Raw genomic sequence first — 6,463 nt, 5'->3', positions numbered from 1 at the left:
TGCAAACCACAGCCCTTGAGTGAGCTGAGAGCTGTTGGAGCAAAAGGAAAAATCCTCCAAGGTGTGGAGGTGAAGCTGAGCCAGCCTGGAACACCCGAGTGGAGATGTGACAAGTGCAGAAGCTCTGGCTCCATCAGCCACCTTCCATGGGCAGTCCTGGCTTTGAGATCTGACTTTGCTGCTGCTCACCAGACCTTCTTATGAGCCCCATCGCAGAGGTCATGCTGGGTGGGAGAGGAGTCTGGTGGTGTAATGACCAGCCCTCTTCTCCAGCAGCTTGGCCCATGGATGCTCTGCTCAACCTAGCATCCCCAAAGCCTCCAGCATTGGCTCTGGAAGCCTCACTCCTTAAACCTGAGCTGTGACAGTGGTGCTGTACCTTCCCCTGCCTTGGACTCACCTTATGCCACCTCTGATGGCACCAAAGGTGCTACAGCTCATGGAGAGGCATCTTGAAGGCTCCATGGTGACACGCAGCTTCTTCTTGGACCTGGCCACATCCTCCACAGCCTGGTTGTCCTCCCTGTCCCCATGCAGGGTCCCAGGCACCTGCTTTGAACTGGCTTTCTTCTTCCAGAATCTTCCCCTCCTTGGGCTGGTCTGCAGGGTGACAGCTCTGCTTCTCTCCTCTTGCCTCTGAGCCCTGGCCCCTGGAACCATCTGCAAGGAAATAGCTGAAGGTATTGAAAGGGGAGGCAGGAAACGCTTCAATTTTTTTTCTTCTAAATATAATGACACTAATGCTGTTTGCAATGTTAAAAATAGAAATGGACAGAACCTGCCTTTTTCCTGTTTGCTTTCAGCTCTCACTTTACTGCCTGTCTCTGCATTCTGGAGATCTGCGTGAAAATAAACCCAACAAAAAAGATCCCAGCAGTGTGAAAAGCAAAGCTAGATGGGTTTGGTCCTGGCTCCAGCTTCCCCAGGCAGGGCTATGCCCCTCTGTGTAGGGCAGGGAGCTTGAGGCTGGGAGCTCCCACCTCAGGACCATGCTGAGGTGGGACCTGGGCACCCTTACTGGGAGCATGGCCACTCTCCCACACTCTGTGTCCTGGCTCCAGTCACTCTCTTGAATTTTCCAAGTGTTTCAGTGCAGCAAGTTGGCTCCCAGCACCACTGCTGCTCTTTCTCCAGTGGCTTTCAGAGCCGTTCTTGTGCCCAGGGCTGGGTCTGCCCGTGCTGCACCTCAAGAGCCCTGGACAAAACCCCCTCGAGCCCACCTGTCCCATTGGACATGTTTCTTCAAATGCCTGTGGCTGGGCAGGAGCACATCCCTGCATGTGCCCATTCCCAGAACTCCCTTCCAGGAGCATTGGGAGGATTTTTCTGACAATCTCTCACCAGGCTGTTAGAGAGCAATGGCCATGCTCAGCACCTGCATCTCTGAGGCTGATGGACTCAAACTCACTTTAGCAGTACTGGGTCAGGCCAGGGCACCCAAGGCTCAAGGGATCAGGATGTGGGAGCCAGATCCCTGCCCTGTCCAGGGTAATGAAATATGTCAGAGAGCAGTAAGCCAGCCAAGTGTTTGATCAGCAAAGTGCCTTTCACTCAGGAGGTGATGCTGTGCCCTGGGTCAGCACTGCTGCCTGCCTTCTGTGGGTGTTGGGGGGAAAAGCTGGCTGCTGGTTTTTTCAGCAGAGCAAACCAGGGTGTGTGTGTCTTGGATGGAGGCTGCAGCCTGATTTATTACAGACTCAGCTCTAGGTGCCTCGAGAGAGTAAGTCCTGGCAGAGGATGAGAGGAGAGCCTGTGTATGGATGGATTGCAGCACGCAAAATGCTGCATTGGAGTGAGGCTGCCTGGAACATGCTGGAGCCAGGAGCAGGGAGCATGAATGAGTCCTCTGGCCTGGTTTGCATTCCTCTGCCCTCCCTGTTTCTTTCTTGAGATGGTGAACAGGGCAGGTGGGCAGCCCTGGGCTCTCCATCTGTCTTGGAAAGCCACGAGGCAGCCAAGTGCTGGCCTGGCAGAGCACATGGAGTGCTGGCAGTGCTGGGGGACCCACTCTGCTCTGCTGCAGGTGCCACCCTCTGTGCAGCATCCCCCCAAAAGGCTGGCTTTTGCAAGGAGTGGTTTTCCATATGGTGACAGCTTACCAAGTTGACCTCAGGTTGTTCTTCCAAAAATCTTCAATTAGCTAGGAATTAAACATTTAAAATGTTTAAATCACTGGATGATCACAAGTCATTGTCTGGGCCATTTTGATATCACAGAGGCAGTTCTCCTGTGTGTGATTGGCAAGTCCACACTCAAACCTGGCATGACATGACATTAGAAACACCTCCACAAGGAGCTTCCCTGAGTTTCCTTTCCCTCCCTGCAGCTGCTGTCCTACCCCTGGCATAGCCCCAGTCCCTGGTAGCCAGCACACCTCTTCTGCAGCTTTTCAGCTGCCTTTTCCCTGCCAGGAGTGTTTGGTCCCACTGGTTCCCAGACTCTTTGCTGCCAGGTCTTTCAGCAGCAGTGTCCAAAGGGGACACCAATTTTCAGAGTGTGACAACAACCTGTGCTGATGGATCACAACCATCTCTTTGCAGAACACTCCACTGCTGGTGGGGCTTCTTTGGGAGCTCTCTGACTGTGCTTTTGGGGCCCATTTGGGCACCAAACCTGTGGTGGGAACAGGATACTGACCACAGCAACCTGTCATGGTGTTAACAGAAGCCAGACTGCAACCACTGACAGAGGATGGACACACAGCCATGGGAACTGACAGCCCATCTCTGCGAGCTTCTCCCCTGTTTAATGCATGGCACCTGCACTGTCCCTCTGCGAGGCACAGTGAGACAGGAGCTGAACTACAGGGACTTCCCAGTCTCTCCCCTCTGCCCCGTCCTGCTGCTGACCTGCAAGATACCCCATCCCTAGCTGATGCCTTCGGTGTGAACAGGGAACGGGACACAACCCTGGCATCCAGGCTAACACAGTACAGAAGAAAACTTTGAGCCACAACTTGTTCATTCAAGTTCTCATCCTCTTTCCCCCAACTGGGACCTGGAAGATGGGGCTGTGGGCAGTGATCTCACTGGGGGACAACCGCAGGTGGGTGACCCTCCCATGCCCTGCGTGCCCCCCGGCTGAATCAGGCCCATTGCCCGCATCGCGCTTTAAGGGCTGGGGGCGACGCTGGCAGCCCCGCAGCCCCCGGCCCCGCAGCACCGCGCGGGCTCTGCCTCCCTCTCGTGGCCGCTCTGCTCGGGCTCCGCCGGGTGCGGGCTGAGGGGCTGCACGCCTGACCCCGCATCTCCCTCTAGCATCCCTGCTAAGGCTCCCCGATCCCCCTCCCCCCCAGCCCAGCAGCCTCCGCATCTCGTCCCGCACCCCACAGTCCCTCCCCCTGCGCTGGGTGCCCGCAGGGGGTGATGATAACTTTGTGCCTGCTGGTGCTGGAGGTTTGAGCAAGGCCAGCAGCTTGGCAGGCAGAGCTTGTTCTTTCTCTGCTCAGCACCATTCCTGGGTATTGGCCTTTTGGTTTTTAGCAAAGCCTTTGTCCTGCCACTTGGGGCAAAACTTTTTATAGCCAGACTTGCATCACGCCCGGGAAATGGTTGGAAATGGAGCCAACTTCACCAGAGACAGCTGCCTAAAAATTGAAGCCATTTTCTTCCCAATAATCTGTTTTCAATTTTTTCTGCAGCCCTTGAAGCCAAGAACAGAGCAAAACAAGACTTCCAGTAGATCCTATAGAATATTAACTGGGTCAGGGCTCTGGATTAGGTGAATTCAAGTGTCTCCAGAAATTTCCAGCTCAACAGAGTGAGGATCAGTTTCTCTTCAAACATTTTTTGCTCAAGCAGGAGGATGTGCCCAGTCTGCCCTGGGGCTTGCAGCAGCCAGACAACCTCCCCATATGTCCCAGTAACACCATCCCTGTTGGTAACAAGAGCTGAGGAAATGGGAAGGACCACGTGGCTGTTCCCTTTCTCCCTCTGCTTCTCCCCTCCTTCCCCTCCCTTTTTGCTAATTATCCTTTCAATAGCACCCAATACTTTAGCCCCCAGGGTTTCTGCCTAGTTTGAAGAATGAGCATCTCCTGGGCTCAGGACCTCATGAGTGTTGTGACCATCTGTTTGGCATCACCCTAACTGGCACTGCATGATGGGACCTAGATATCATGTGATGGGAACCTTGAGCTGGGAATATGGAGGACAATTTAAGTTACTGCTTTCTGAGCATGAAAACAGCTCCTGTACCACTCAAAACCAGCTACAGGCAGAGATAGAGCAGTGCCAGGATCAAAGCTTGCTGTCTGCCAGGTTTAACAGCTCCACAGGGTCTCTCTGTGCCCTCCATCAGGGTGGCAGATTCCTGAGCTTTGCTCTGCAGGCTGTGGCACTGCAGGTGTCAGAGCCCTGAGAACATTAAAGGGCTTTAATGGCCCTGAGAAGCCTCACCTGTCTCACACCTGTTGGCCCAGGATCTCTGTTTAAGCTCAACACAGGGCTTCTGGCTCCTCCTGAGCTGTACTGATGGAGTGGGGGGTTCTATCCAGCTACAGCAGTGCTTGGCCATAGGACCCTCACTCCTGACCTTAGCCTGCTGACTGTGTTTCTGGCTTGTTGTCAGCCCTGCCTCATCCTTATGGACCTACCTGGTGCTCCTGGAACTGACCTTCACCCTGATGGGTAGACTGATTTCATAGCTTGGCCTGAGACCTGAGACCACTCTGCTACTGCCTTATGATCTGTGCTCTTGGTTGGACCTGGCTGACACCTCTGGGTCTGTGCTGCTCCCATTGCTGGCCCAACACCTGGGTTTGGGCTCAGATCCAAATGTCTGGGCTGGAGATAGAGATGCAGGTAAGGGACAATGACAACCTCCTTAGCCCTGGCCCACAGCAGCTGCTGGGAAGAGCTGGGAGCCCTTTCAGCTCTGGCACTGCTGTACTGCAGCCTGAGCAGGGCCCACACCAGTGGAACTGCATGTTCCACACCCAGCATGAGAGCCATGGGGTGTCAGATTTGGGGCTGCCCCTGGGGCTGAGGGGAGCTGTGCTGTGGGCTGGGGGACTCGGGGGTTCCTCACTCTGAGGGGACCCTGCCAGGAGCTCAGGCTGCGATATTAGGAAGGGTCTGAGGGGGGCAATATTATGCTGCAGGTTTCTGCTGCTCAGTCCCAACTGGAGTGTCTCTAAGAAGGTCGAGTTTGACAAAAAGTGTTCTTTCTTTCTTCCTTTCTTTTTCTTTTTGCCACTGTAGTGAAGATGGGATGCCTGGTGCCGACCTGCAGCATCACTGTCCTTCTGAGAAATGCTGTCCTCAGTTCCCCTTTGTCCTTTAGTGGTCTGGGTGGCAGTGTCTGGCCGAGCATTTTTAATCTAATTACCTGGCTTATGCTGGAGGGGACACGTGCAGCTAAACCCAAAGCATCCAGAGTCTCCCCTAGGGATAGAGAAGCTTATTCCTGCTGCTTGCAACTGCCAGGTGTGTGGACACTACCCTGACCAGGAGGTTCATTGGGAATCCTTCTTACTCTGCCCCAATGCAGTGACTCTGCAGCTTTCAGGCAGAACTTGGTCATGGGAGGGTGTGAAACCTGGTCTAGCTCCTTCACGGTTGGAGTGACCTGTGAAGGTGGAAATCTGCTCCCAGCACAGCTCTGGATAATGGGAGGTATATCTGAGGAGGCAGAGTGGATCTGTAGAACATTGTATATACATGAAATTGCACAAGCCTTGGTTTTCTGGGCCCTGCTTTGCAGAGATAAAATCAGAGGGGCCAGGTCATGTGTCTCCTGCTCCTCTTTCAAAAAGTGGATTTAAATGGACAAGTGCTCACTGGCCACAGCTGGACTGTTGCTCAGCTTGGGGAACTGCTTCTGCTTTGCTCAGTAAGCCCCTCACAGGGACAAGGCAGCTGGCTCCATGTGGCATTTCCTCAAGAGAAGTGTTGCAGAAAAGGGTGGTGGGGAGATTGTTCTGGATGGGGCTTGGCATGATTACCTCTGCTCTTTCCCAGCAGGTCCTGGTGTGATGGACTGAACCACAAGATGAGGATGCTCTGAGCTGGCCCCAGAAGTGCCAGTCCAGCTCTGCAGGAGAAGTCAGGTAGGTCTGTGTGGGATGTTGGAATCATGATCCAGCCTCAGCCTGGACACCCATGCTGCTGCTCCTGCAGAGCTTTTGACCTGCAGGCGGGCTGTGCCTTTTGAGATGGTGTTAAAAACCCCTGGCAGAAGCACACATGCCAAGCTGGACTGAATCTGGGTGCAAATCTGTTGGTGCATGGTGTCTACAGGGAGGGCAGTTGTAGCAGGAGGAGCCTTTTTTGCTCCTGAGGCTTGATGAGCTGCTGGCCTCTCCATGCCTCACACAAGAGTGAGCTGAGCTTGTCTCTGTGGGTGTGTGTCCCACCTTTATTGGCCCCCTGGTCTTACTCATGCCCAATAGGGGCCTGTCCTAATCAGGCACAGGTGGACTCACACCCACTCTTTGACAACTCAAGGCACCTGGTTTATCTTG

Source organism: Calypte anna, chromosome 20 (genome assembly GCF_003957555.1).
Source record: "Calypte anna isolate BGI_N300 chromosome 20, bCalAnn1_v1.p, whole genome shotgun sequence".
NCBI classification, from domain to species: Eukaryota; Metazoa; Chordata; class Aves; order Apodiformes; family Trochilidae; genus Calypte; species Calypte anna.
The sequence above is the reverse complement of the archived record's forward strand: the minus strand, read 5'-3'. Positions refer to the sequence as shown.